The sequence below is a fragment of the Ambystoma mexicanum genome, assembly GCF_040938575.1.
Source record: "Ambystoma mexicanum isolate Mex_15411 chromosome 12 unlocalized genomic scaffold, UKY_AmexF1_1 Mex_chr12_unloc.2, whole genome shotgun sequence".
NCBI lineage: Eukaryota > Metazoa > Chordata > Amphibia > Caudata > Ambystomatidae > Ambystoma > Ambystoma mexicanum.
This window is the reverse complement of record NW_027182323.1, coordinates 3166095-3175256: the sequence shown is the minus strand read 5'-3', so window position 1 is coordinate 3175256 and position 9162 is coordinate 3166095. Positions and strand designations below refer to the sequence as shown.

General features: G+C 45.7%; 1 non-coding gene across 1 annotated transcript; it reads right to left on the bottom strand.

Moving 5' to 3' along the window:
• Window positions 1-8374: 8374 nt before the first annotated feature.
• TRNAA-CGC (transfer RNA alanine (anticodon CGC)) lies at window positions 8375-8446 on the bottom strand. The gene has a single exon. It is a non-coding gene; the product is annotated as a tRNA-Ala (tRNA).
• Window positions 8447-9162: the final 716 nt, after the last annotated feature.

The following is a 9162-nucleotide window of genomic DNA, read 5'->3' as shown; positions in this document are numbered from 1 at the left end:
CCGACTGCAATACACTGCTTCACTTCAACAGCAGCCACCCACAAAGTCTGAGAACTAATTTACCATTTGGCCAATTTCTAAAAGTACGCAGGAACTGTTCTGAAACTCAACAATACCGTCAGCATGCATCACACCTTGAATGCAAACTCTTGGCACGCGGCTACCCCAGAAAATTGGTCAAGAACACACGCAAAAGAGTCCTATGCATCCCAAGGGAAACATTGCTCCAACCCAAGAACCAGGGCACATCAGAAGACCGCATCACCTGTGTGACCACTTTCGGACCAGATACTAACAGTATCAAAAAAATCATTAAACAATTCTAGCCCCTTGCCCACCAAAATCTCCCTGACGAACCGATACCTACGATGGCACTTAAAAGGTCGAAAAACCTCAGTGAATGGCTCACACATGCTCGCCTGCCCAAGAAGCCGATCAGAACTGGGTTGTGGGACCTCAGAACACCAACAGGCCACCACCCTTGCGGCAACTGCACAGCCTGCAAATATACGAGCAAAACTAAATCCTTCAAAATTGAAGATAAGGAATGGTCCCTCTGACAACTTACCAACTGCAAAACACCGAATGTGATATACGCCATAGAGTGCCCATGTGGTCTTCGGTATGTAGGCCAAACTACAAGACCGGTACATAAACGCATTGGGGAACATCGCTCCAAAATAAGATGCCGTTCTACCACAGCACCTTTGGTCTCCCATTTCTTGGAATTTAAACACACACAAGATCAGCTGAAATGGTGGGTCCTTGACAAAATCCAATACACCTCTAACATCAAAAATGCCTTCAATTACAAAGAGGCTTGGTGGATTTTTAAATTGCAAACAATTGAACACGGACTTAATGAAGCCTCCCCTCCTGAAAATTACCACCATAACTGAAGCCCTTTCCACACCGTTGTCCCACTTTTCAGCAGGGTGGGTCCAACATGCCAGATTTCCACAAGAGCCTTAGCCCAGTGACCTTGACCACCCTTTACCCTGGGACACCATAGACAGATCGTTCACAGGGATCCACTGGATCCACATTTTATGGCACGATTCATAGACACAGGCCCTCACTTACCAATACCCTGTCTATCAGGCATGGCCTTTAAGGACTCCAATCTCTCAAGTTCCCTCACAGTGGCTGCACCACGTGGCATTACCAGCCGTTTTTGCTACCCCAAGGCTGGCACTACACGCAGTTGCGCGACTCCCAGCGCCAACACACTCCCCTTGGCACAATCGAGAGGGGAGTAGCGTCTTCGTATTAGGGATAATACACAGTGCCTCCGAGCTGCAACACTGACTCTCAGCGCATGCGTTCAGCTGGACGCCTCCCCTTCACTGTTGCAGTCACTGCTCTACATAACATGCGCAGAGTAGACACCACACTGTCCAGCAAGATCCAGCCCGGACACAGCCGCGCACACAGCAGCAGCGATTCATCTCGCTCCGTTCCCGAGTCTTTCGTAGGAAGGCACCAGATCGCAGCAGGCTTCCTCCGGGCTGCATCTCTCATCAAAGCTGCCCGGCTCCACCATGGAGCGCCCTTTTAATTGATGCCCGTCTGCTTTCTTTAGATGCACCGCGTAACTAACATACCAGCCGCATCTGCTCTGGATCAACTACGGTCCCCACAGCTACACGGATTCATCTCCGGTGCAGCCACACAACAGCCAGCCCCCATACTGGGCTAGAACTGGCAGGTATGCTTCACTATTTATACCACTAGCTTTGTGTCTGCTACCCGCCAGATCTTATACTAAGCAGCACCCTCAGGCTTCTCTTTCTTCTCTGGTATGCTAGTTTTTCAGCCCTTCCAGCGGACACCACTGCTGACTACAGCCGCTATCCAGAATGCCTTAAGAAGGCGCTGTACATATTCAGCCACTGGATCCTATTCACTACAGCCCAGCCCAAGTTTGTTCCATACCCTAACCTACCCTTCCCAGCCCGGACATACCTAAGGTCAGTCTTTTTAATCCCTTCTATACCAGAACACACATCTACAAGTATTTTTGAGTCTTTTCTTTTAACTGTTGACCCAATATTACTTGCCGTGAATGCAATCTTACAAGCATGTCCTATATCTAAAACAGGTCATTTTTTCTTCTCTTCTTTTACACATTATTTTAGGCTATCACAATCCTTTTGGCCCAGAAGAAGGCTGTTCATTCTAAAGCCGAAACGTCACTGTAGCAGGCCTCTACCTGCCTCCAGTCAAACATTAGGGATTTTTATTTCCCGACGTAGACCAAGGATTGGCCATCACCTCACTAATGTGCAAGATTTCACCACAAATAACAGAACTTGGCTTTACTAACCAAACCGAAAGAGTTAGGCTCTGTACTCTTTTAGAAATGAAGCATTTGAGATGTGTTTTTTTCGCCTAACTACAATGTCTTGTATACAGTTACCAAATGGCACTTACAGAACAAAATGTACTGAATTTTGGGTATAATTTTCGTTTGGTATAATTGCATTATAATCCTCTGTGATAACACTGGTTGCACTACAGACCAGTCCAGCTCTGTTAGAATACTACAGCATCAGGATAATTGCTTATGATCACTTTTTTGTCTTCGGTTCAAACATTAAGAACCAATTGCTTTTAAGACAGATTTCTATGAAGAAACATCCTCCTAGCAAATGTATCATTGTTTTTTCACTCTTTACACCAGAACCTATGTTTTGTCTCATATGCGGGTAAACCTGGTTCTAAACATTGTCTACTTTCCTTGATTACACTCAATGACAATGATTTTTTCTTCTTTAAATATGATGTTGATTTGATTTTCATTTATATTACATGTAAATAAACACATGTCCCCTGAATTAAGGGGTTTATAACAGTTGTTATGATTTATTCAAACATTTTCTGTTTTTTCTTAGAAATGTGAGTCTAATTTCATACACTTGCATGTTGGGAATAGGGTGATTACTCTTAACACCATTACAGTTCCCTATAACAATAGAACATTCCAAAATCTGAGAATGGCTTAATTTTTTCGGCGGTTACCACCCCCCCAGTTATACACGCCTGCAATCTTGGGCCTCGCACAGTTCGGTTTACTATTATTCCTCTCTGACTCACTGGCTGTGCTGAACTTCGAGTTTCTTGTCTCAGGAGTCAAGGACGGCACCACGGCAGCAAGTGCTTCTCCTCGCTTTGGCTACCAGCGTGGGAGAGCCCTGTGTGCCGTTGACACCTGTGTTGAAAAGGGCACAGGCAATTCCCTCCTCGTTGTCCCTCCAGGTCTCGCCACCTTTCTCCTTCGTTTGAACTGCCGGTTCAGAAATAGCTGCTTCCCCGTGCATTCAGCCTTGCACCTAGTGTGTTTTCATGCTCTGCCTTTTTTCCCTGCGGGGAAGGGAAAGGGCTGTCTGGTGTGCATAGTTACTGTCAATTGCCTGATTCTGCCTGTCCCTTGTGTTGGGACATGTCAGGTAAACGGCTCTGGCATTAGTCAGTGGTCTTTCACAGTGTAAGAAAGTGTTTGTGTTATTAAAGGGGGTGGTCAGAGCTTCTGAATGTCCTACACGGTAGGATGTGGAAAAGGTGTTATGAGGAAGGGGGTACCGCGTCTCACCCTTCAGTGTCCCAATTCCACTCCCCAAAGACCTCCCAGCTAGGTGATCCTCCCCCCCTGGTCCACCCCCAGGAACTGGATCCAACAGCAATAGCTGTGTCCTGGTGACCTGGTTGACAGATCCACGGGGACTAGCGAGTGAGACACCTTCAGGTGTCTCACCTAGTGCACTGCTAAGGGGTTTTTCTATTTCTGCATAACCGAATATCCAGTACGTACAGTATACTGTCATCCCCAAAAATGCCCTTATCTTTATTATTGTCTGTGGTTTGGGTACCTTCAGAATAGATGCAATAAGGGAGCCTGAAAAGAATAAATGTCCTAATATAATGTTGCACATTAAATAATGGATCCTGTCCCTATATAACTACAAATTTTGTTTGGATGCTTTGTGTCCCTTGTTAGCTAGTGCAATTGAAATTACCTGAGTGTCTGGTTTACAAGCTTCATATGAGGGTGAGGCAAGTAAGTGATTATCTATGTACTGAACTAAAACCAACTATCCACCAATTCTAATATATCTAAGTCCTTCTGAAGCTGTGGTGAGAGAAGTGTTGATGACTCGGTCTACCCCTGTGGGAACCTAATACACGTGTACTGCATTCCTCAGTAAGAAAAATCAAACAGGTACTGGCTTTTTGGATGTATGGATATTGAGAAGAATGCAGAGCACAGGTCTACAAAGATAAATGATGTGTCAGGCAGGAAATACAAGAGATTTAGTTTGCTGTGTGAGGCACTAGTGGAAAAGCTAGCATTCTGACAGCATTAACGGGTCCAAGGTCCTGAAAGAATCTGAACCCATTTCTTCCCAGTTTCTTGACTGGCAATATCAGGTTATTACATTGACTACTTGTGGGTACTATTATTCTCTACTTGAACAGAGAGTCTGCAGGTGCTATAACTTCTTCAGCTTCTGGGTGTAATGGGTATTGCTTGAGTCTGGGCAATTGTCTGGACTGATCTACCTTAACCGGTTCGGCATTTCTTATGCACACTACTACATTGTTGTAAGCAGACCAACGAGAATCAGGGACTGAATCTAGCAACTCATGTAACTCTGGGAATAACAGTGTGTCTGCTGAGTCTGTGTGTTGTGGCTATGTGGCATCTCTCATCACCAGCACTGTTTCAGTGTTCATATTGGGGACCCCAAGGAAACCCCATCTGGTGTACAATGATAGTGCCTTTTAATCTGTATAACATGCCCCTACCTAACACATTCACTGGGGCTAAAGCTCTCATTAAGAAAGCGTGCTTGTGTGTGATTGGTCCGAGTTTAATGGATACTGGTTCAGTTACAGGGTGTGATAGGGGTGTATTTGAGATGGCAACAGTATTAACAGTCTCCGAGAACAGGGGAATCTATGGAAAACAGTGGAATGAATTGCTGATCTGCTGGCTCCGGTGTCAACTAAACATAAAATAGTTTTCCTGCTGACTTTGCTCTGAACGTAATGGCCCTCCTGATCTACAGGGATTATGGGGTTCATGTCACAGTCTTCCCTCAGGCTGTCTTAGTATTGCTCCTCATCTGATGGTGTGTGTACTGACCTATTCAGTCTGAACTTGGGGGCATTGCGGGCATTCGTATTAGGAAATGTGCCCTGCTCTGGGCACAGAGCTGGATTATTCCAATGCGGTCTATATGGATATTAATTCTTCCAGTGGCCTTTCTGTTTGAAATAATTGCATGCTGTTAGATTGGGGAACTCCACTGGCTGACTATCCTGTGGGACATCTGTGCCTGTTCCCCAACCTCTTTCGCTAAAGCCTCTGCAAAATCCATAAGCTTGTTCTCCATGTTCTCTTTCTTTTGTACTTGACATGTGACACAGTGGTTCACACCTTCAGGAGCTCAGATGGAGAGCTATTTTGCCATCAGGTGCAAATCATCTTTAGCTGGGCCCAGAGCTTCGTTTGCAGCTGTGGGGTAAAGTCTAGAATTGAATATTGTATGTACTCCCCTAGTATACTGCTACATTATTATATTGAGTAGGCACTGCAAACTGCCTTTTTTAAACATTGTTGCTTGCCGTTGAGAGGAGAGGCTTTACTGTGCATGTTCTTGCTATGAAGGCTCTTCACCTAGTGTGTAGTTATGCTCACCTTCATATCTCTCGCTTCTAATGTGTTTCCCTTTTGGCATAGGTATGCATGTTTTAGACTCTGTTGGGAATATGGGGGAGATTGACCCAGACCCCCAAGCTCTTCCAGATGCAACAGAGGCCTGGGAATGTGCAATAGGGGATCCAGGTGGGTACAGGGGTTGGGGGGTGTTAGCTGGGGTTCTATCGTGTAGAGGATGGCACATGCTTCAGCTTTAAAATACATTTGGAATCACACGCCATCTTACACAGAAGCAGCCATATTGAAATCAAGGTCTAGCGTTCGGCTGCAGCCAGGGCTGCAGGTCTAAGCCACACACATGAAAATAAGAGTTTGCATGTGGGAATAGAGTGTAGCATGGCCACCGGTGAGAAAGGCCAGAGCTGTCGTGATTCATAGACTGCTCGTTGTTTCATGTTGCCTGCATTTTGGAACCCAGAAGGAATGCACCCTGCAAGGCCACAAGGGGGTTGAGAGCTCTCTGCAAAGAACGATCCCATGAGAAGGAGGGCACAAGCCTCCAGCCTTCCCTGTCCCAGCTCTAAGAAATAGCGCCAAACTGCCCCTATCCCAGGACCCCAGGCATTCCAAAGGTACCAGTCAGTCCCAGGCCACCGACCATGAAACTGTTACAACCCCAATCGATCAGAAAAGATCAAAAAGCCAGGATCAGTTGCCTTCACCATAAGTCACATGGTTTGTGCAGCGAGGTGCCAGGAAGGGAAAAACAACATAGCTAAAACGAGGGTGGGGAGCTTTGGCTGGGTGCTGATGCGTCTGGAACTGAGTTAGTGTGTGCGATGGAATGACCTTGTAGTATCCTCTTAGCCCGCATCTGCAGTACCAGGTGCACATTAGGTTATAGAGTATGTATGAGATAGAGCATGTATTATTTTTCTTCACACAATTGGTAATTTTTTGTATCATTGTACTTGATGATGCGCAAGGAGGAGCCCACATGGAAGAAGATGTGACAGACGGGCTTGGGACCAATGGCCTAGCATCCCTTACGGAGCAGGTAGCCTATGTATAGGGTTGCACCAACCAGCCATGTGGAATTGTAACCTATGTAACTTATGTCACTGATGATGCTGTATGCCTTTTTAACGTGTTGCTCATGCTGATTTTTCCAGAACGCTCTGTGGCCGTAGAGTGCGTTGCTCGTGCATTTCTATTTAATATAAATAAAACCGTGTTCTCCTTGCAAGAGGTGTGCTGGGCCTTTTTCCCTAGTAGGTTGCATTTTTTCTGCTGTGACAGTTGAGGGGCTGCTCTAAAGCTCCTGCTTTCTTCTTCTGAAAAGCGGCTTTAGCAGTTTTAAGTCATACTGTAAGCATGCTCGCCTTCCTCAGAATGTGTGTGAACCTTTGAGGAGTATCCATCTAGTATAACTGTGTTTGCTCGCAATGTTCCAGGGTTGCCTGGTGATGATCAGGACAGACAGCACATTGGCTCTCGTTTACATCAATCATCAGGGGTACAAGATACAAGGCTTTGGAATGCATTTGGAAGTGGGCCGAGGACTACCGCCTGTCGCTCAAAGCAGTTCACATTTAGCAAATGGAGAACTTCAGGGAAAGACTTTGAGTCCCCGTACCCCCTTTGTAATTGTGCCTCTCTCTGTCAGCTTCCAGCTCATTTCAGAGCCCCTTGGAAATCTGACCGTGGGCATGCTCACTGCAGCTGAGAATGCCCTCCTTCCCCTGTTTTGTTCAAGGTTTCTGGTTCCAGAGGTATGGATGAAGTTTGGATGCTTTGACTCTGGAATGGACAAGACTTAAGTTAATATCTTCCCTCCGATTCTTGTGATCCTGAAGGTCCTTTGGAAGGACTAGGAAGGTTATCATGAAGGTTCTGTTGATAGCTCCCCAGTGACGCAGTAGGGCTTGGTTTCAGCATCTAATCCGGAGGCAGGTCTGTCCTCCCTTGCTGCTTCTCCTAGCTCCTCCTCCTCCCATTCTGCCCACAAAATGGGGGACTCTGCCTTGATCAACAGTTGGTGTTGGCGGGCCAGGAGGCTGCGAGGGAAGGGTAGCTAATACTGGGTGTTAAGGAGAGTGGCAAGTTCGCTTCAGAGTGCCCACAAACCTGGTATGCTTAGATTTTATGCTCACCACTGGGAGTCCTTCATAACATTGTGCCGGGTTAAGGAGGTTTGCTCTCTGGAATATAGCGTGGCCAAATTCTCCCTGTTTTTTCAACAAGGCTATGATTTGGGTTTGACTCTTTCCTCTTTATGTGCAAGGGGGGGGCTGATATTAGGGCGTTCTCGGAATCTTGGAGCTGGACTCCTTAGCCCAAGTGATTTTCAACATTTGAATAATTTTACATTGTTTTATCCCAGGGTTCGGCCAATTACGCCCAGCTGGGTTCTCCCTACTGTGCTGCTGGCTCCACGTGGCCCTCCGTTCAAACCTGTGCCTTCAGTAGATTTGAAGTGCTTGACTCTAAAACGGTCTTTCTAGTGGCTATAGTTTCCACATTTGTAGAAGGATTTGAGTATGTCTGGTAGGTGGGATGCCTACAAGTAGTAAATACTGGGAGGAGGAGGAGAAGTAGAATTAGGAGTATAGAAGGTTACCGGAAAGTAATTCAGAGTATTATATTAAAACCGCATTAACAGAAAACCCATACAGATTTCAAAATAAATTCCACAAAAATCTAAAACTCCTCTGGAGATGCCGGGGATTGAACCCGGGGCCTCATACATGCGAAGCATGCGCTCTACCACTGAGCTACATCCCCTTCATGTATTGAAAGTGCCACAGTTATACACGTGTCACTTTCTTTTTTTGATTTCACGTTTATCCGTTCATCGCCCTCTCACCTCGTCAGACATTGCTTGTTTCTCTTTTGCTTTCACTTCTCAGGAATCCGATTAGAGCGAGGTTTTACATTGGCCTCGTAAAGTCTCCTCCAGAGGCACACAACACACCTCCGACAATTGTGCTTCGGTCTTATTTCCGACCAGGGAGTATCGATTGGAATGCACGTCACTCTCCAGGCAATATTGATGTTAATCAATGTATATTTCAGCTTCAATGGAAATCATTTCCCACCTGTTGCTGTTCATTCTTTGAGCGGACTGGGGCATGGCGGGGCATAGGGGGTGGTAGCGACTAACGATACAACACAGGGGTGCCGCTGCATCTGCCAGGCGGCTCTGCAGATGGCTGATGCGGCACTGGGGACTGGTACACGCTTATAAAGGATTAAGTTTAGAGCGATTGCTTCCGGAAGCCAAAGATACTTGATCACTAATGTAATCATTGGCTTCGGAAGTTCCCTATCAACCTCTGTGATGGTTTTGCGATTGCACATTTAATGTGCTTTTAGAGTTGTATGCTTTGATATGAATTGTACTCATTGTTTTTAAATAGAAATAAGTGTAAGAATTTTTGACCACTTATTTTAAATAATATTACTCACCGTTTCCCTTTTTTTTTTTACATCATATTGTA